Raw genomic sequence first — 21399 nt, 5'->3', positions numbered from 1 at the left:
CCTGTTATATTGCGTAGTAAAACACTGATCAGTACAATGAGAATGTCAAGTTTTATCGAGAGTCCCCATGAAGTAAATCTCACGTTTGTGCTCTGACTAGAAACAGTCGCCTAGATTACAAGATTTTGTCGGTAATGGTGTGCGGTGCTAACGAGCAGTTTTCCCTCACAGCTCACTTACAGACAACGCTGGTATTACAGGTTTTTACAAACCCGGCATTAGCCCCAGAAAAGTGAACAGAAAGCAAAATTTAGCTCCACATCTCACCTCAATACCAGCACTGCTTACGGTAGCGGTGAGCTGGCAAAACGTGCTCGTGCACGATTTCCCCATAGGAATCAATGGGGGAGAGCCTGCTGAAAAAAGCAGCATAAAGCTCCTAACGCAGCCCCATTGATTCCTATGGGGAAATACATTTTATGTCTACACCTAACATGAACCCCGAGTCTAAACACCCCTAATCTGCCGCCCCCGACATCGCCGACACCTGCATTTTATTATTAACCCCTAATCTGCCGCCCCCGACATCGCTGACACCTGCATTTTATTATTAACCCCTAATCTGCCGCCCCCGACATCGCCGACACCTGCATTTTATTATTAACCCCTAATCTGCCGCCCCTGACATCGCCGACACCTGCATTTTATTATTAACCCCTAATCTGCCGCCCCTGACATCGCCGACACCTGCATTTTATTATTAACCCCTAATCTGCCGCTCCGAACATCGCCGCCACCTACATTATAATTTTGAACCCCTAATCTGCTGCCCCCAACATCGCCGACACCTACATTATATTTATTAACCCCTAACCTGCCACCCCCAATGTCGCCGCAACCTACCTACACTTATTAACCCCAAATCAACGTCGCTGCCACTATATTAAAGTTATTAACCCCTAAATCTAAGTCTAACCCTAACCCTAACACACCCTAACTTAAATATAATTTAAATACATCTAAATAAAATAACTACAATTATCTAAATTATTCCTATTTAAAACGAAATACTTACTATTAGTTACATTGTAGCTATTTTAGGATTTTTTTTTTTCACAGTCAACTTTGTATTTATTTTAGCTAGGTAGAATAGTTACTAAATAGTTATTAACTATTTAATAGCTACCTAGTTAAAATAAAGTCAAATTTACCTGTAAAATAAAACCTAACCTAACAATTACATCTAACACTACACTATAATTAAATTAATTACCTAAACTAAATACAATTAAATACAATTATCTAAAGTACGAAAACAAACAAACAAACACTAAATTACAGAAAATAAAATAATTACAAGTTTTTTTAAACTAATTACACCTAATCTAATCCCCCTAATAAAATAAAAAAAGCCCCCAAAATAATAAAAAGCTTTACCCTATACTAAAATACAAATAGCCCTTAAAAGGGCTTTTTGCGGGGCATTGCCCCAAAGTAATCAGCTCTTTCTTTCATGTAATTAGCAAGAGTCCATGAGCTAGTGATGTATGGGATATACATTCCTACCAGGAGGGGCAAAGTTTCCCAAACCTCAAAATGCCTATAAATACACCCCTCACCACACCCACAATTCAGTTTTACAAACTTTGCCTCCCATGGAGGTGGTGAAGTAAGTTTGTGCTAGATTCTTCGTTGATATGCGCTTCGCAGCAGGCTGGAGTCCGATTTTCCTCTCAGAGTGCAGTGAATGTCAGAGGGATGTGAAGAGAGTATTGCCTATTTGAATACCATGGTCAACTTCTACGGGATCTATTTCATAGGTTCTCTGTTATCGGTCGTAGAGATTCATCTCTTACCTCCCTTTTCAGATCAACGATATACTCTTATATACCATTACCTCTACTGATTCTCGTTTCAGTACTGGTTTGGCTGTCTACTATATGTAGATGAGTGTCTTAGGGTAAGTAAGTCTTATTTTTTATGACACTCTAAGCTATGGTTGGGCACTTTATATGTAAAGTTCTAAATATATGTGTTTAAACTTATATTTGCCTTGATTCAGGATAATCAGTATTCCTTATTTCAGACAGTCAGTTTCATTATTTGGGATAATGCATATGAAATATTTTTTCTTACCTTAAAAGAATTTTTTCAATTGACTTTTTTTCCCTGTGGGCTGTTAGGCTCGCGGGGGCTGAAAATGTTTCAATTTATTGCGTCATTTTTGGCGCAGACTTTTTTGGCGCAAATTTTTTTTTGTCATTTCCGGCGCCCTAATTGACGCCGGAAGTTTGCGTATGGTTGCGTCATATTTGACGTTCAGACTTTTTTTGCGGCCAAAATTGTGGGCGTCGTTTTTTCGGCGTCACAGGATGTGGCGTCATTCTTGTCTCCACCTTTTTTTCACATTATTTCAGTCTCATTTTTTCAGTGCTTCTGGTTGCTAGAGGCTTGTTCATTTGGCATTTTTTCCCATTCCTGAAACTGTCATTTAAGGAATTTGATATTTTTGCTTTATATGTTGTTTTTTCTATTACATATTGCAAGATGTCTCAACATGGCCGTGGACCAGAATCTACTTCTGGAAAGACGCTGCCTGATGCTGGTTCTACCAAAGTTAAGTGCATCTGTTGTAAACTTTTGATAACTGTTCCTCCGGCTGTTGTTTGTGATAACTGTCATGATAAACTTTCTAATGCAGATTGTATTTCCATTAGTAATAATCCATTACCTGTTGTTGCTCCTTCAACATCTAATGTTCAGGATGTCCCTGTTAATGTAAAAGAATTTGTTTCTAAATATTTTAGGAAGGCCCTGTCTGTTATTCCTCCTTCCAGTAAGCGTAAAAGGTCTTTTAAAACTTCTCATATTTCAGATGAATTTTTAAGTGACCGTCATCATTCTGACTTATCTGTTTCTGATGAGGATCTATCTGGTTCAGAAGATTCTGCCTGAGATATTGACACTGATAAATCTTCATATTTATTTAAGATGGAGTTTATTCGTTCTTTACTTAAAGAAGTGTTAGTTGCATTAGATATCGAGGAGTCTAGTCCTCTTGATACTAAATCTACTAAGCGTTTAAATTCGGTTTTCAAACCTCATGTAGTTATTCCTGAAGTTTTTCCAGTTCCTGATGCTATTTCAGAAGTAATTTCTAGGGAATGGAATAGTCTGGGTACTTCATTTACTCCTTCTCAAAGGTTTAAGAAATTGTACCCTGTGCCATCTGATAGATTAGAATTTTGGGATAAAATCCCTAAAGTTGATGGGGCTATTTCTACTCTTGCTAAATGTACTACTATTCCTACGGCGGATAGTACTTCCTTTAAGGATCCTTTAGACAGGGAGATTGAATCCTTTCTAAGGAGAGCTTATTTATGTTCAGGTAATCTTCTTAGACCTGCTATTTATTTGGCTGATGTTGCTGCAGCTTCCACTTTCTGGATGGAGGCTTTAGCGCAATAAGTGTCAGACCATAATGCTTATAGCATTGTTAAACTTCTTCAACATGCTAATAACTTTATCTGTGATGCCATTTTTGATATCATTAGAATTGATGTCAGATATATGTCTTTAGCTATCTTAGCTAGAAGAGCTTTATGGCTTAAATCTTGGAATGCAGATATGACTTCTAAGTCAACTTTGCTTTCTCTTTCTTTCCAAGGTAATACATTATTTGGTTCACAGTTGGATTCTATTATTTCAACTGTTACTGGGGGGAAAGGAACCTTTTTGCCTCAGGACAAAAATCTAAAGGTAAATACAGGGCTGCTAATCGTTTTCGTTCCTTTCGTCAGAATAAAGAACAGAAGCCTGACCCTTCCCCTAAAGGAACGGTTTCCGTTTGGAAACCTTCTCCAGTCTGGAATAAATCCAAGCCTTTTAGAAAGTCAAAACCAGCTCCTAAATCCGCATGAAGGTGCGGCCCTCATTCCAGCACAGCTGGTAGTGGGCAGGTTATGATTTTTCAAAGATATTTGGATCAATTCGATTCACAGTCTTTGGATTCAGAACATTGTTTCTCAAGGATACAGAATAGGTTTCAAGATAAGACCTCCCGTGAGAAGATTTTTTCTATCTCGCATTCCAGTAAACCCAGTGAAGGCTCAGGCATTTCTGAAATGTGTTTCAGATCTAGAGTTGGCTGGGGTAATTGTACCAGTTCCAGTTCTGGAACGGGGTCTGGGGTTTTACTCAAATCTATTCATTGTACCAAAGAAGGAGAATTCCTTCAGACCAGTTCTGGATCTAAAAATATTGAATCGTTATGTAAGAATACCAACATTCAAAATGGTGACTATAAGGACTATTCTGCCTTTTGTTCAGCAAGGGCATTATATGTCCACAATAGATTTACAGGATGCATATCTTCATATTCCAATTCATCCAGATCACTATCAGTTTCTGAGATTCTCTTTTCTAGACAAGCATTACCAGTTTGTTGCCCTTCCGTTTGGCCTAGCAACAGCTCCAAGGATCTTTTCAAAGGTTCTCGGTGCCCTTCTCTCTGTCATCAGAGAACAGGGTATTGCGGTATTTCCTTATTTGGACGATATCTTGGTACTTGCTCAGTCTTTACATTCTGCAGAATCTCATACAAATCAACTTGTGTTGTTTCTTCAAAAACATGGTTGGAGGATCAATTTACCAAAGAGTTCTTTGATTCCTCAGACAAAGGTAACCTTTTCAGGCTTTCAAATAGATTCAGTGTCCATGACTTTGTCTTTAACAGAAAAGAGGCGTCTGAAGTTGGTTTCAGCTTGTCAAAACCTTCAGTCTCAGTCATTCCCTTCGGTAGCTTTTTGCATGGAAATTCTAGGTCTCATGACTGCTGCATCGGACGCGATCCCCTTTGCTCGTTTTCACATGAGACCTTTTCAGCTTTGTATGCTGAACCAGTGGTGAAGGGATTATACAAGGATATCTCAAATAATATCCTTAAATCCCAATGCTCGATCTTCTCTGACTTGGTGGTTGGATCACCATCTTTTAATTCAAGGGGCCTCTTTTGTTCGTCCAACCTGGACTGTGATCTCAACAGATGCGAGTCTTTCAGGTTGGGGAGCTGTATGGGGATCTCTGACAGTGCAGGGGGTTTGGGAATCTCAGGAGGCGAGATTACCAATCAACATTTTGGAACTCCATGCGATTTTCAGAGCTCTTCAGTTCTGGCCTCTTCTGAAGAGGGAATCGTTTATTTGTTTTCAGACGGACAATGTCACAACCGTGGCGTATGTCAATCATCAAGGTGGGACTAACAGTCCTCAAGCTATGAAAGAAGTATCTCGGATACTTGTATGGGCGGAATCCAGCTCTTGTCTAATTTCTGAGGTTCACATCCCAGGTGTAGATAATTGGGAAGCGGATTATCTCAGTTGCCAGATGTTACATCCGGGCGAATTGTCTCTTCACCCAGAGGTATTTCTTCAGATTGTTCAAATCTGGGGACTTCCAGAAATAGATCTGATGGCCTCTCATCTAAACAAGAAACTTCCCAGGTATCTGTCCAGATCCAGGGATCCTCAGGCAGAAGCAGTGGACGCATTGTCGCTTCCTTGGAATTACCATCCTGCCTATATCTTTCCGCCTCTAGTTCTTCTTCCAAAAGTGATTTCCAAAATTCTAATGGAACGTTTGTTTGTACTACTGGTGGCTCCAGCATGGCCTCACAGGTTTTGGTATGCAGATCTCATTCGGATGGCCAGTTGCCAACCTTGGACACTTCCGGTAAGACCAGACCTTCTATCTCAAGGCCCAGTTTTCCATCAGGATCTCAAATCATTAAATTTGAAGGTATGGAAATTGAACGTTTGATTCTTAGTCATAGAGGTTTCTCTGACTCAGTAATTAATACTATGTTACAGGCTCGTAAATCTGTGTCTAGGAAGATTTATTATCGAGTCTGGAAGACTTACATTTCTTGGTGTTCTTCTCATAAGTTCTCCTGGCATTCTTTTAGAATTCTTAGAATTTTACAGTTTCTTCAGGATGGTTTGGATAAAGATTTATCTGCAAGTTCTTTGAAAGGACAGATCTCTGCTCTTTCGGTTCTTTTTCACAGAAAGATTGCTAATCTTCCTGATATTCATTGTTTTGTACAGGCTTTGATTCGTATCAAACCTGTCATTAAGTCAATCTCTCCTCCTTGGAGTCTTAATTTGGTTCTGAGGGCTTTACAGGCTCCTCCGTTTGAACCTATGCATTCTCTGGATATTAAATTACTTTCTTTGAAAGTTTTTTTCCTTTTGGCCATCTCTTCTGCTAGAAGAGTTTCTGAGTTATCTGCTCTTTCTTGTGAATCTCCTTTTTTGATTTTTCATCAGGATAAGGCGGTGTTGCGGACTTCATTTCAATTTTTACCTAAGGTTGTGAATTCTAACAACATTAGTAGGGAAATTGTTGTCCCTTCATTGTGCCCTGATCCTAAGAATTCGAAGGAGAGATCTTTACATTCTTTGGATGTAGTAAGAGCTTTGAAATATTATGTTGAAGCTACTAAAGATTTTAGAAAGACTTCTAGTCTATTTGTTCTCTTTTCTGGTTCCAGAAAAGGTCAGAAAGCTTCTGCCATTTTTTTGGCGTCTTGGTTAAAGTCTTTGATTCATCATGCTTATGTGGAGTCGGGTAAGTCCCCGCCTCAAAGGATTACGGCTCATTCTACTAGGTCAGTTTCTACTTCCTGGGCTTTTAGGAATGAAGCTTCTGTTGATCAGATTTGCAAAGCAGCAACTTGGTCTTCTTTGCATACTTTTACTAAATTCTACCATTTTGATGTTTTCTCTTCTTCTGAAGCAGTTTTTGGTAGAAAAGTACTTCAGGCAGCTGTTTCAGTTTGATTCTTCTGCTTATAATTTCAGTTTTTTTCATTATTAAGATTAAAACTTTTGATTTGGGTTGTGGATTATTTTTTCAGCGGAATTGGCTGTCTTTATTTTATCCCTCCCTCTCTAGTGACTCTTGCGTGGAAGTTCCACATCTTGGGTATCTGCTATCCCATACGTCACTAGCTCATGGACTCTTGCTAATTACATGAAAGAAAACATAATTTATGTAAGAACTTACCTGATAAATTCATTTCTTTCATATTAGCAAGAGTCCATGAGACCCACCCTTTTTGTGGTGGTTATGATTTTTTTGTATAAAGCACAATTATTCCAAATTCCTTATTTTTGATGCTTTTGCTCCTTTCTTATCACCCCACTTCTTGGCTATTCGTTAAACTGAATTGTGGGTGTGGTGAGGGGTGTATTTATAGGCATTTTGAGGTTTGGGAAACTTTGACCCTCCTGGTAGGAATGTATATCCCATACGTCACTAGCTCATGGACTCTTGCTAATATGAAAGAAATGAATTTATCAGGTAAGTTCTTACATAAATTATGTTTTTACCTGTAAAAAAAAAAGTACAATACCTCCCCACCATTAAAACCCACCCAATTCCCCCCTTAATAAAACCTAACACTAACCCCTTGAAGATCACCCAACCGGGCCGAAGTCATCAACGAAGCCGGGGGCGAAGTGGTCCTCCAAACTGGCAGAAGTCTTCATCCAAGCCGGGCAGAAGAGGTACTCCAGATTGGCAGAAGTCTTCATCCAGGCGGCATCTTCTATCTTCATCCATCCGGCTCTGAGAGGCTCCATCTTCAATACATCCGACGTGGAGCATCCTCTTCAAACAATGTCCAACTGAAGAATGAAGGTTCCTTTAAATGACGTCATCCAAGATGGCGTCCCTTCAATTCCGATTGGCTGATAGAATTCTATCAGCCAATAGGAATTAAGGTAGAAAAAATCCTATTGGCTGATGCAAGTAGCCAATAGGATTGAAGTTCAATCCTATTGGCTGATCCAATCAGCCAATAGGATTGAGCTTGCATTCTATTGGCTGTTCCATGAAATCAGCCAATAGGATTTTTTCTACCTTAATTCCGATTGGCTGATAGAATTCTATCAGCCAATCGGAATGGAAGGGACACTATCTTGGATGATGTCACTTAAAGGAACCTTCATTCAGTAGAAGACCGTCGGATGAAGAGGATGCTCCGCGTCGGATGTCTTGAAGATGGACCCACTCCGTGCCGGATGGATAAAGATAGAAGATGCCGTCTGGATGAAGACTTCTGCCCGTCTGGAGGACCTCTTCTGCTCGGCTTGGATGAAGACTTCTGCCCGTCTGGAGGACCACTTCTGCCCAGTTGGGTGAAGACGTCTCATGGTAGGGTGATCTTCAAGGGGTTAGTGTTAGTTTTTTTTAAGGGGGGATTTGGTGGGTTTTAGTGTAGGGTTGGTTGTGTGGGTTGTGGGTTTTAATGTTGGGGGTGTATTTGTACTTTTTTTTTTTACAGGTAAAAGAGCTGATTACTTTGGGGCAATGCCCCGCAATTAATTTATTGTACTTAATGTAGTTAATTAATTTAATTATATGTATTGTTAGGTGTAATTGTAACTTAGGCTAGGTTTTATTTTACAGGTATATTTGTATTTATTTTAACTAGGTAGTTATTAAATAGTTAATAACTATTTAATAACTATTGTACCTAGTTAAAATAAATACAAAGTTGCCTGTAAAATAAAAATAAACCCTAAGCTAGCTACAATGTAACTATTAGTTATATTGTAGCTAGTTTAGGGTTTATTTTATAGGTAAGTATTTAGTTTTAAATATGAATTATATAGGTGATTGTAGCAATTTTATTTAGATTTATTTAAATTATATTTAAGTTAGGGGGGTTAGGATTAGACTTAGGTTTAGGGGTTAATATGTTTATTATAGTGGCGGCGACGTTGTGGGCGGCAGATAAGGGGTTAATAAATTTAGTTAGGTTGTGGCGACATTGGGGGCGGCAGATTAGGGGTTAGTAAATATAATGTAGGGTTTGGCGATGTTGGGGGCAGCAGATTAGGGGTTCATAACTATATAGGTGGCGGCGGTGTCCGGAGCGGCAGATTAGGGTTTAATATTATAATGTAGGTGTCGGCGATGTTAGGGGTGGCATATTACGGTTTAATAAGTGTAATATTAGAGGTGTTTAGACTCGGGTTCATGTTAGGGTGTTAGGTGTAGACATAAATGTATTTTCCCCATAGGAATCAATGGGGCTGCGTTAGGAGCTGAACTCTGCTTTTTTGCAGGTGTTAGTTTTTTTTTTCAGCCGGCTCTCCACCATTGATTCCTATGGGGAAATCGTGCACTTGTACGTTTTAGCAGCTCACTGCTAACGTAAGCAGCACTGGTATTGAGGTGAGATGTGGAGCTAAATTTTACTCTTCGCTCACTTTTTTGTGGTTAACGCCGGGTTTCTAAAAACCTGTAATACCAGTGCTGTCTGTAAGTGAGCATTTCCCGGTACACAGACCGTTTCATTGTACCGGGAAACGCGTTGTGTTACTTTGTTTTAAATAAACTGTAGTTGATTTTACTACTTGGTCATCACGAGCTTATCTGCACTTATTTGACTCCTTTGGAGCAGCCACTGAAGCTAGCAGAGGTATCAGTGAATTACGTACCTGCTTTTATCCGCTGCAAGTGAGATTAATTTGGGAGCATTGCTGCATTTACAACAGGATAGCTTGCTGGACAGCTATAAGAGTCCAGACTGCACCTGTGGCACTTCTCAAGTGCTCTCTACATAGTAAGTTTGCATTCGTCTTGTGCGTGTGGTATTAACAACATCACTGATTGTGCACTATTGTGGCGCCTTCTTCTTTTCTTTTCACATCTCTCCAGATCACTGCTCATTTGTCTAACAGCCTTGGAAGAAGTAACAGCAGCCGCATATACATATGTGATTGGACATTCAAAATTGGATATACCATTTCCAACAGTTCTCAACAGGACTATACAGCATTACACTCTGTATTGGTCATGAGTGGTTTGTTTATGTTTTTTATACAATATATTTGTTGTATTTTATATTGTTGTATAATTGATATGGAGTTTATTCAATAACCCTCCTAAGGGGAGATTCCCCAGCCAATTATATATACACGATAACTATTGTTATAGTTAGTATTTTGGTAACATTTGTTACCACACCATTGCACTTTATATAGATACTTTGTTAGGTATCGTTATAAATGCTATTTTATCACATTATTAGGCGCCTTTAACATTTTTTCACTTTTTCATGAACTATTTACTAACTACCTAGCTAAAATAAATACAAATTTACCTGTAAAATAAAACCTAACCTGAGTTTCACTAACACCTAATTTTACACTGCAATTAAATAAATTACATTAAATACAATTAACTAAATTACAAAAACAAACAAACACTAAATTACACAAAATAAAAAATAAATGATCAAATATTTAAACTAATTACACCTAATCTAATAGCCCTATCAAAATAAAAGAGCCCCCCAAAATAAAAAAAAACCCTAGCCTAAACTAAACTACCAATAGCCCTTAAAATGACCTTTTGCTGGGCATTGCCCCAAAGAAATCAGCTCTTTTACCTGTAAAAAAAATATAATACAAACAACCCCCAACAGTAAAACCCACCACCCACACAACCAAACCCCCCAAATAAAATCCTATCTAAAAATCCTAAGCTCCCCATTGCCCTGAAAAGGGCATTGGATGGGCATTGCCCTTAAAAGGGCATTTAGCTCTTTCTTTCATGTAATTGGCAAGAGTCCATGAGCTAGTGACGTATGTGATATACAATCCTACCAGGAGGGGCAAAGTTTCCCAAACCTCAAAATGCCTATAAATACACCCCTCACCACACCCACATTTCAGTTTTACAAACTTTGCCTCCTATGGAGGTGGTGAAGTAAGTTTGTGCTAAGATTTCTACGTTGATATGCGCTTCTCAGCATTTTGAAGTCCGATTCCTCTCAGAGTACAGCAAATGTCAGAGGGATGTAAAGGGAGTATCACCTATTGAATGCAATGATTTTCCTAACGGGGTCTTTTTCATAGGTTCTCTGTTATCGGTCATAGAGATTCATCTCCTACCTCCCTTTTCAGATCGACGATATACTCTCAAATTACCATTACCTCTACTGATAACTGTTTTAGTACTGGTTTGGCTATCTGCTATATGTGGATGGGTGTCTTTCGGTAAGTATGTTTTTATTACTTAAGACACCTCAGCTATGGTTTTGGCACTTTATGCATTTATATAAAGTTCTAAATATATGTATTGTACTTATATTTGCCATGAGTCAAGTTCATGTATTTGCTTGTGCAGATTGTCAGTTTCATATTTGGGGAAAATTAATATTGAGAAATATTTTTCTTACCTGGGGTTTAGTCTTTTTTTCAATTGACTACTTCGTTTCAAATTGCGGGCTGACTTAGGCTCGCGGGTGAACCAAATGCTACACTTTATTGCGTCATTCTTGGCGCTATAATTTTTTGGGTGCGAAAGGCACGTCAGTTGGCGCAAGTTCGGCATTTCCGGCGTCGTTATTGACGCAGAGGTTCACACAGGGTTGCATCGTTAGTGACGCGAGTGTGTCATTTCCGGGCATGGTTGGCGCCAGAAAAAATTTCAGTTACTTTTGGAGTCATACTTGGCGCCAAACTTTTTTCAATATTTATTACCCCATTGCTTTTTGCCTCTTGCCTTTTTTTATGTCAGAGGGCTATGCTATTTGCATTTTTCCCAATCCTGAAACTGACATATAAGGAAATTGATAATTTTGTTTTATATGTTGTTTTTTCTTTTACATTTTGCAAGATGTCTCTGTCATGTCATGCCCTACATTGCTTGGTATTGTGTCCTCTTTGACTACGTGTCAAGCCCCTCCTCTTGGACGTCTCCTACAGCTCGCCTCTGCCTCCTGCTCAGCGTTCACAGACGCAAGCCTCAAGACCGCACCTTCTGACATCTGCAGTCTTCAACCTCACAGCTGATTGTAACTTGACTGTGACATCACACGCCGACTGCGCTCCTTCTCACTCTGTGCTGCTCGCAACCGCTCCAGTTCCTGGCTGCAAAAACCGCTCAATCAGGTCAGATCTTTTTGCCTTCTTAGGATCTTACTAGTCCACATATGATATATGACATAAGGCAACACCAACAGAAAGAAGTATTAATTCAGAATACCACATATGTGCCATATTCTCACGCTTACTGCCATTTACCTGTGTTATGCTTGCTTTGTGCCTTAAAGGGACACACATCACAATATATATGCCATGCATTTAACTGTATGTTCTCCTATAAATATACACTTATTCTGGGTTCTAGATATTGCTGCCAAACCTGCAATTCCTCTTAGGGATCTCTCATACATGGCATATCTATGTAAGATATCATTGCCAATGTATATTTGATTATGGGGAGTATTTAGAACTAAAAACAGGTGCTTCACTGATTTATTGCCTATAGAGATAGATAATAAGCACTTAGCTGTGATGTTATAGCTTTCAAAACTGTTATCCAGGCCGTGGACACAGTGGTCTTGGGGAGAAAGATATTTAATCACTTTAGGTTCAGCTATCTGTGCTAACAAGCCTTCGCTTATATAGCTAGCTTCCTGTTTTAAGCTCAATTTGGCATATTTTGTTGTACCAAGGTCATGCACTTGTATAGGGATAAATTATTATGATCCCCTTATGGAGAGATATGATTAATACATCGCCGTCTAAGGAAATATTCGCTATCTTTTCAGGCGAAATTTTAAAAGTATTATCATCAGAGCCACTTAAAGGAGTCTGATCATCTATCTGTAGGATAGTGATTTCAGGTATAGAGTTATTCCTGAAATGAATCTCCACAGCACCTGGTTTCTCTTCCACCACGTAACAGTTATGTCGGGGGCGAGATATACCAGATTTCTCATAATTAATAGGCCTTTTAACTTGTGACCAAATTACATTATTTATGCAATCAATTTTGGTGCTTAATCGCTTCAGGAGATACCAATAATTAAACGATCAGTTGGCAGATCCACTATAATGACAGGGTGTCTTATGACCCTGTTCCCCATTTAAAATTTTAACCATGCAGTACCATAGACTTTTAGAGAGTCACCCCCAACACCTATTAGTGAACCATTAAATTCAACTTGTTCAGCATTAGTATTTTGGGGAGCACTATTTACTTGGGGTGTCTGGTTACCCTGAGAATATCTTCGCCATTTATTGTATCTACCCTTGTGGGGATACAAATTATTTTTGGGGTATTCTTTTTGGGAGTAATTGTTTGCCTGAGTATGTCCTCCATTTTGGATATAGTCTCTCTGCGCCTCAGCCCGTGTTGGGGGAGGGGTAGAGTTAAACCTCTGTGGAGATGGCCTGTTTCCTCTGGCCACCTCCACGTAGGTTTTCTTTTTAGACTCCAAATTTAGGGGGCTAGGTGACAACCTAGTTTCTGCCACAATTTTGGGTTTTGATTCCTTTTTAACCCCCAGTTCACTGGACTGCTGAATAGAGTATAACTTTTTACTCTCTTTGATCAGCCGCTCCAATGAACAGTTCTCATCAAAATCTCTAACTAAATTAATTTTGATGGGTGTGGGCAGTGCTTCAAAAAATAAATTCACAAATTCTGAGCATTCAAATATGGGATTATCTTCAGCCATACTGTACGCATTTTTCAATACAGAAAGGAACTCTATGGGGCTCTGATTTACACTACATTTTAAACCATATACAGCTATTTTCGCTGCAGTTTTAGTGCGATGTTGCCCGAATTCTTTTCTGCTCTGTCGTTTTGTTTCACTCCAGGAATGAATATTCATATCCTTTAGTGAAGCAAAGAATTTGTGATGTTTACCTTCAAATACCAAGGGCAGAAATTTAAATTTTTGACTGCTCACTTGTAACATTCATTATGGCTTAAACATTTTCAAAGGCCTCTAAGTGATCAATTACAGAGTTTGTTCCCTTGTTGGAGAATATAGGTACTGTATCCTTTAGGAAAGTAATTATTTTATGGGAGTCATATACCTTATTAGACTTATTTTGGGATTCTCTAGGAGCCTTATTTTTGGGGTTGGAGTGTTCCCTATTTTCACTATGGGGAGACCCCCTACGTACATTAGTACTACGTGGGTTATTTGGCTAGTTTGTTCCGCCCTCTGACTCTCTATTAAAGTTTCCCTCCCCCTCATCAGCTGAGTTATAGCAGCTCCCTAAATTTACATCATGAGGTGACTGCCTATTTGGGAAATCTATTTCTGACCCAACAGGGGTCCTTTGTCTACATTCTTCTATATATTTCTGCATTTCATCCCTGATGCATTCTCTAAGGGAGTTAGAATTATCTGCATTATTCTCACTGTTAATAAAGGGGTTTTCATTATGGCGATATGACCTTTTTAAATCACTTAATTCTCTCTGGCTTTGTGCAAGCTGTTTATTTAACTCTTGTATCTTTGCTAGTAAATCTAAGTTATGCTTATCTAAGTTGGTTATGTCTTGGGCAAACTCATCAATTTTATTTTCGGCTATTTTTAAATTCTCTTTGCATCTGCGTGAGGAGCGAATACTACTTTCTAGCTCCTGTATTTGCAATTCTTTCTCTATGAGATATAGCGACATTTCGTCAATAATGCATATCACAAGGGGCCAAGATTTTAGTATTAGTTTGTCTCACTTTTTGAGAACCTTGCATTGATTAATCATTAATAATTCTTGGAATAATTCACTTTTTTCATTCCACCTATCATCATCAATGGCAAGATTTTTAGCCTTAATTTCAAGCATATTCATGTACTCATTGAATTCACCCACAATATTAAACCTCTCTTTAATGTGGCCTATAATGTCCCTCTTAAGGACCTGACCTTGAGTAAAGGGTATTGTTAGGGCACAACCTTCAACGTTATGTACAGAATTAAATGATTCACTTCTGGCTATAGACATTATTATATTGGCTTAGTATTTAGTTAAATTAAAACGCTAATACAATTTTTACCAATTAAAAGAGAGAGAAAAAATATATATTTTAAAAAAAAAATAATATTAATTTTGAAATATGAAAAATTTATATTTTTATTAATTTTGAAATATGAAAAATCTATATTTTTATGAATTTTTGAAATATGAAAAAATAATATTTTTTTATTAATGTTGAAATATGAATAAATTAATATTTTTATTAATTTTTTCAAAAATAATTTTTAATAATATTTCAAGATATTAATATTAATCTTGAAATATGAAAATCAATATTTCAATTTTCAAAAATAAATTATATTTTCAAAATATTAATTTCGAAATATTAATTTTTTTTTAATTTTTTTATAATAATTTCTATTTACTACAAATATATTATATCAATATGATAAATATTAATAATATCTCATGCAAAGTGCCTCCAAATAATATGTCAGTATATAGCAGGGTTATAACACAATATATTTAATAATTATCCTTTAAACTGAACCCCAATAAAATATGCATATACTAGAAACCATAAAATTAATATAAATTTCTGAATTATTTTATTATTAGTTAATATCTATAAACACATTGAAATATATTTGTAGGAACAAGAATATGAATCAATACTATACACATATATGAATTATTAAAATATGCTATACTCTTTACAAAGCAACCCAAATTGTAACTTTTTAACTAGCCTTATTCACAATAGAATTTCATTCAGTTAGCACAATGAGATTCCAAGATATTTAGCTGCTAACATTCAAGCAATACAATTTTAACAGTGCTTAGTTAAACAATAGGGCAATATATTTATTCTAATTGAAACACCAGAAGTGTTATATATATATATATATATATATATATATATATATATATATATATATATATATATATATATATATATATATATATATATATATATTCTATATTTTGCACAGATAAATTACTTAGCATTCAATAGACTTGTTTAACAATACACAGGCTATGAAATAAGCTAAAATACAAACTGCTCTTTTAAATCTCTTAACTACAATTTGAACATGGTCTTACCAATAACCTTTGTTTCAAATATTAAAAATTAGAACAATTATACATCACCAATTTGAACCAATTTGTAGTTGTCTTTTCCAGATATCTATAGATCATCTCATTTGAAGGAAAGTTATCGCATAAGTCAAGGTACGTTTTCAGTTCCTTGCTTAAAATGATTGGGTCCCCAAGAGAATGGCTGCCAGTTATCAATCACTAGTGTCAAGCAGATCATCAAAAAACTGTCCTTGTCTTGCATTGATGATCTTTTTCGTTCACGCCCACAGTGCTTGTCTCTTCTCATTGGACACTCGGGAGGTCCCATCGGATTGGCCCTGGAAAATTTCATTTTGAACAGCCAAAGCCCTCTGGCTGTAATACTGGACCTTGGCCATCGGGGGGCAACATGACAAACACACAGACTCCTTTAGTCCTAACATTCATGTCTGCTACAATTTAAATATCTTCCATATAATGATTATTTAAAATCATCATAATTTCTTTAATTTATTAATTACTTACACTCCGAATTCCAGGCAGGATAGCATCATGTGAATTTTCTGATTATTCCAATACTAAATACAGTATGTTTTTAACATTAGATTATATCAAAGCAATTACACTGCTAATTTCCAAAATTATAGCATTTATACATCTGTTATATTTTAAAAGATGTATTTAAACTTTCATAAACATTTAATGTATAATCATATGACATGACTCAGATCATCCCATGCAGGCAATCCTGTATTTAGTATCTTTTAGCCCCATCTGAAAGATAGAAAAAACATATGTTATATATATATATTTTAAAAATGGGATTATTACAACTGTTATTTAATCTATTACAAATTTGAATTTATCTCCCATATATATATATATATATATATATATATATATATATATATATATATATATATATATATATATATATATATATATATATATATATATATATATATATATATATATATATATATTCAATACATTCTGAGGCATACATTTAATATGTTATCAGTTGTATTTTCAGTAAATTTCAAAGTTACATTGTAACGTGCTTTTGCTGTGTTATGTTGGTGCATGGGAAACTCCACAGGAGATAATTTACACATGGTCATTAAGTTACAGTTCCTTTGGAAGATGTTTGTATCTTCTAACATCTTCCCAGACAGAGAGGCTCCTTACCTTGGCAGGAAGCCCATATATGGGCATGTATCCTGATCTAGGCACCATGTGTATCTTTGTTTGTAAAAGATCTAATCTCATCAAGTGGTGAGGTGAAAAAAAAATGTTTTGAAGTTTGTATTCCCAGCTAGGGAGCAAATGCTGTCTTTTGAAGTTTTTTGGGACATCCTGTCTGTATTTGATTTTTGAGATGTGCATTCAAATCATGTGGGTTTTGAGTCAATTCCTGACATCAGAATTGCAACCCTATTTTAATAATATCTGATAAAAATATGGCTTCATACATAAACACATTCCTCTGTCCTATTTACATATATATATATGTTATTTACCTGTACCCTGACAGTGCTGACCTAAACTATGACTGTATATGCTATATTGACATAAGAGCCTTTGCGGCTTGCTTTCTGCTAGACTCTCTGTCTTATGCTTTTCTCTAGTATTTGGCTCAAACATCTTGTTTAAACTAATGATAACAAGATTAGTGTCACTATAGATCCAACTGAGGCATGGTAAATAACTTAAAGGCATATACAAACTAACAAGAACTCCTTTTTCTCTTATCTTTTCTTGCTATCTTGTGTAACATTTATGGTAACAGACTGACTTTTAATATAGAATAAGCATTATACCCGAAATCAGTGCAAAAGGAGATTAAGGCCCTGACTCTTATTACTTAGGCTCCAAGAAGCTCCTTTTCTATGCTTTATTTAAAGAGCAGTGCATTATAATACACTCAAACACTCAATAGACCCAACCACATAGGCTCCTTATAGGCCCGCTGCAGACAATGTTAGGCCTTTATACCTACTCCCCTTGTCAAGGAAGATGACCAACTACCATTTTCTCTTTTTTCTTCTCTTTTCTCTCACAAAAATTAAAAAAACAAAAAAAAAAGATTTTTCACACGCACCTATATATTCACGACAATCACCCCACACCAACATTCTTTTTGCTTGTTCATGATTTCCTCTACAAGATATGATGAGTCCACGGATTTCATCCTTACTTGTGGGATATTAACCTCCTGCTAGCAGGAAGTGGCAAAGAGCACCACAGCAGAGCTGTATATATAGCTCCTCCCTTCCCTCCACCTCCAGTCATTCTCTTTGCCTGTGTTAGTAATAGGAAGAGGTAAAGTGAGTGTTAGTTTAGATTCTTCAATCAAGAAGTTTTTTTATTTTAAAATGGTGCCATTGAGTACTATTTTTCTCAGAGGGAAATCGTCAGTCTATTGCTTCCCAAGAGGAGTGGAGACATCTTATTTTCTGCCCTGATGTTGATGATCTTAGCAAACATTATCTAAGACCCATGATGGTTCCCACAGCACAGCTGAAGGTAGTGTAAGAAAATCTTTTTGAGCTGCAGATTGGGAGTGAAACACGCAACAGGACGTGTCGGAGAGCAGCGCTTTGGTCCGTGGGATTCCCCCAATATACTGTTGTGGAGCAGCATTCACCAGTGGGACTTCATTACCTCTGCCGTTCAGAGAGCCGATGATTACAAGTGTGGTGTGGTAGTAAGTGCAATCTGGAGGATCACATGTGTGATCGGTATCAGAGGCTCTGAGTGTTATAAGAATTGTCTAATATCCGCACTGGATTGTGTTGCTTTGAAGTACACTCGCCCTGTTTATGAACTTTCCCACTACATATCACCCACACTTTTTGTCATTATCTGTCAGATATACTGGTTGCTGTGAATTATTGCAAGCCTGAAACTTCACCTAAGTTACCTGATCATCTGTTATTATCATCATCAACTGTTTATCCATATATCATCCACATCATAAAACTACATACAGTTTGTTTTCATCATCATACTTCATCTCTTTGATACACTGTATGTGTCTGCTGTTTATTCATATTCATATTCATTTCATCAATATATGGATGGAGTTTTCTCCTTGAACATTTGTCATTTCATTATGGATTATTTGCCGGCTTAGGTTCAGTTCAAAGCTGCATGTGGGGCCCATGTGATTTGTTTGTCCCTTGTATGTGTGTTAGTATGTTTTCTGTACTTTGCTCATGTATTTCATGTTTTACTGAGTCATTATTTATTTGATGGTTTATGTACTATATGAAAGTATGTTCTAATAAATTGCATATGTTTATGATAAATTTTGGTATTTTATTAGTTTTCTAGTGGTTTGCTTGATATCCTGGTCTTTTAATTGCAGGATGCAGTTATTTTGGTGCAATTGTTTCTCTCTTAATAGTCCAGTGTGTAAGTCCAATTGTTTCTCTCTTAATAGTCCAGTGTGTAAGAAAATCTTCAGTGTGGAGAACGGTGTCTTGCTACAAGCAGCATTGAGGTATGTTCAGTCTTTTGTTTCTGGGGAGACTTGATGCATCAGAACAGGCTGACATTTTTCCCTATATGGGGAAGGGTAAGCAGCATGCACTATATGAAAGGAAATGGTGTACCTGGAATCCCTTTATATTATTTACCAAAGTATGTAAATATATCTTTGAGGCTTATTTAGGGCTGGACGCTGGGAGTTGCGGTTTGCTTAAGGGCTGTTAACTTTATTACTGGCCTGAAGGAGTGCAGTGTTACAATGTTTTCTGTGTATACAAGAGGGCATATTGGTTTATTTATTTTTTTCTTACAAGTCGACATGTTGTTTTTACTTGCGACCCATGCGGGTCTTAGTCAGGATTAGAGTAATGCCCACGGTGGGCGGGGCATATTTTCGCGTGCTCAGACGCACAGTATAATCCGGATTGCATAGCAAGCAGAGGCTGGGGCTCTGGTGGGGCCTAAGTTGTCTTGGCCTATCGAAGGGTTTTTCAAGCTTATCAGGCTACAGCAAATGTATTCCGGGGGCAGGTAGGCGCCACAGCAGAGATAATAAATACATTTCTGTTATAATCAATATATATTGTTTTCTTACATATCTAAGCAAGTGGATGCAATACTAATAGAGTATTTTGGGCACTTTAAAATAATTTTTTCTGTTCCAAACATGTTTTTGCAGATATCAGAAAAATAGTTGCGCTTTTAAAATTTAAAGGCGCAGTACAGTTTTTTTTGCATTAACATTTTTGCATACAATTTGAAGTCAGAGCTCAATATTTTAAGCAAAGTATGACTATTATTAATATTGCTAGTCTGTTTAACATGTCTGACACTGAGGAGGAAACGCCTTGCTCTATGTGTTTAGATGCCACTGTGGAACCCCCTCTGTTTTTTTGTCCCTCGTGTACTGAGAAGGCCTTACAATGTAAAGCACAGATTTTATGTAAAGAAAATGTGTCTAAGGATGATTCTCAGTCTGAGGAGAATCAGGGTATACCACTAACTTCTCCCCAAGCGTCACAACCTTTAACGCCCACCCAAGCGACGCCTGGTTCTTCAACCACGTCTAATTCATTTACTCTGCAGGATATGGATGCAGTTATGTCAACTACCCTTACAGAGGTATTATCTAAGTTGCCAGTGTTACAGGGCAAACGCAGTAGGACAGAGGTCAATGTGAATGCTGAGTCCTCTGATGCTTTGTTAGCTATTTCCGATGTACCCTCACAGGGATCTGATTTGGGGGTCAGGGAACTTCTGTCTGAGGGGGAACTTTCCGATTCGGGAAGTGCGTTACCTCAGACGGACTCGGACGTCATGTTCTTTAGATTTAAGCTTGAACACCTCCTCCTGTTACTTTGGGAGGTTTTAGCGACTCTGGATGACTGTGACTGTGGTACCACCAGAGAAATTGTGTAAGATGGACAAATACTTAGAGGTACCTGCTTACACTGATGTTTTTCCAGTTCCTAAGAGAATCTCAGAGACTATTAAGAGGGAATGGGACAGACCGGGTATCCCGTTCTCACCCTCTCCCAATTTCAAGAAGATGTATCCCATATCTGACACTGTTCGGGACCCTTGGCAAACAGTCCCTAAGGTGGAAGGACCTATATCTACCCTGGCTAAGCATACAACTATTCCTATCGAGGACAGCTGTGCTGTTAAAGACCCTATGGATAAGAAATTGGAGGGTCTTCTAAAGAAATTGTTTATTCATCAGGGTTTCCTCTTACAACCAACGGCCTGCATTGTACCAGTTACCACTGCGGCGGCCTTCTGGTTAGAACAGTCTCTTAAGACTGAGACTCCTTTAGAGGATATTTTAGATAGAATTAAGGCTCTTAAGCTGGCTAATTCTTTTATTACAGATGCCGCCTTTCAGATTGCCAAGTTGGTGGCTAAGAATGCCGGACTTGCTATTTTAGCGCGTAGATGTGTCATCTAAATCAAAGCTTTTGGCTATTCCTTTCAAGGGGAAAACCCTATTCGGACCTGACTTGAAAGAGATAATTTCTGACATTACAGGAGGTAAGGGTCATCTCCTACATCAGGATAGAACTGCTAAAATGAGGGGTAAACAAAA

Source organism: Bombina bombina, chromosome 3, assembly GCF_027579735.1.
Source record: "Bombina bombina isolate aBomBom1 chromosome 3, aBomBom1.pri, whole genome shotgun sequence".
Taxonomy (NCBI): Eukaryota; Metazoa; Chordata; class Amphibia; order Anura; family Bombinatoridae; genus Bombina; species Bombina bombina.
Note: the sequence above shows the minus strand (reverse complement) of the source record.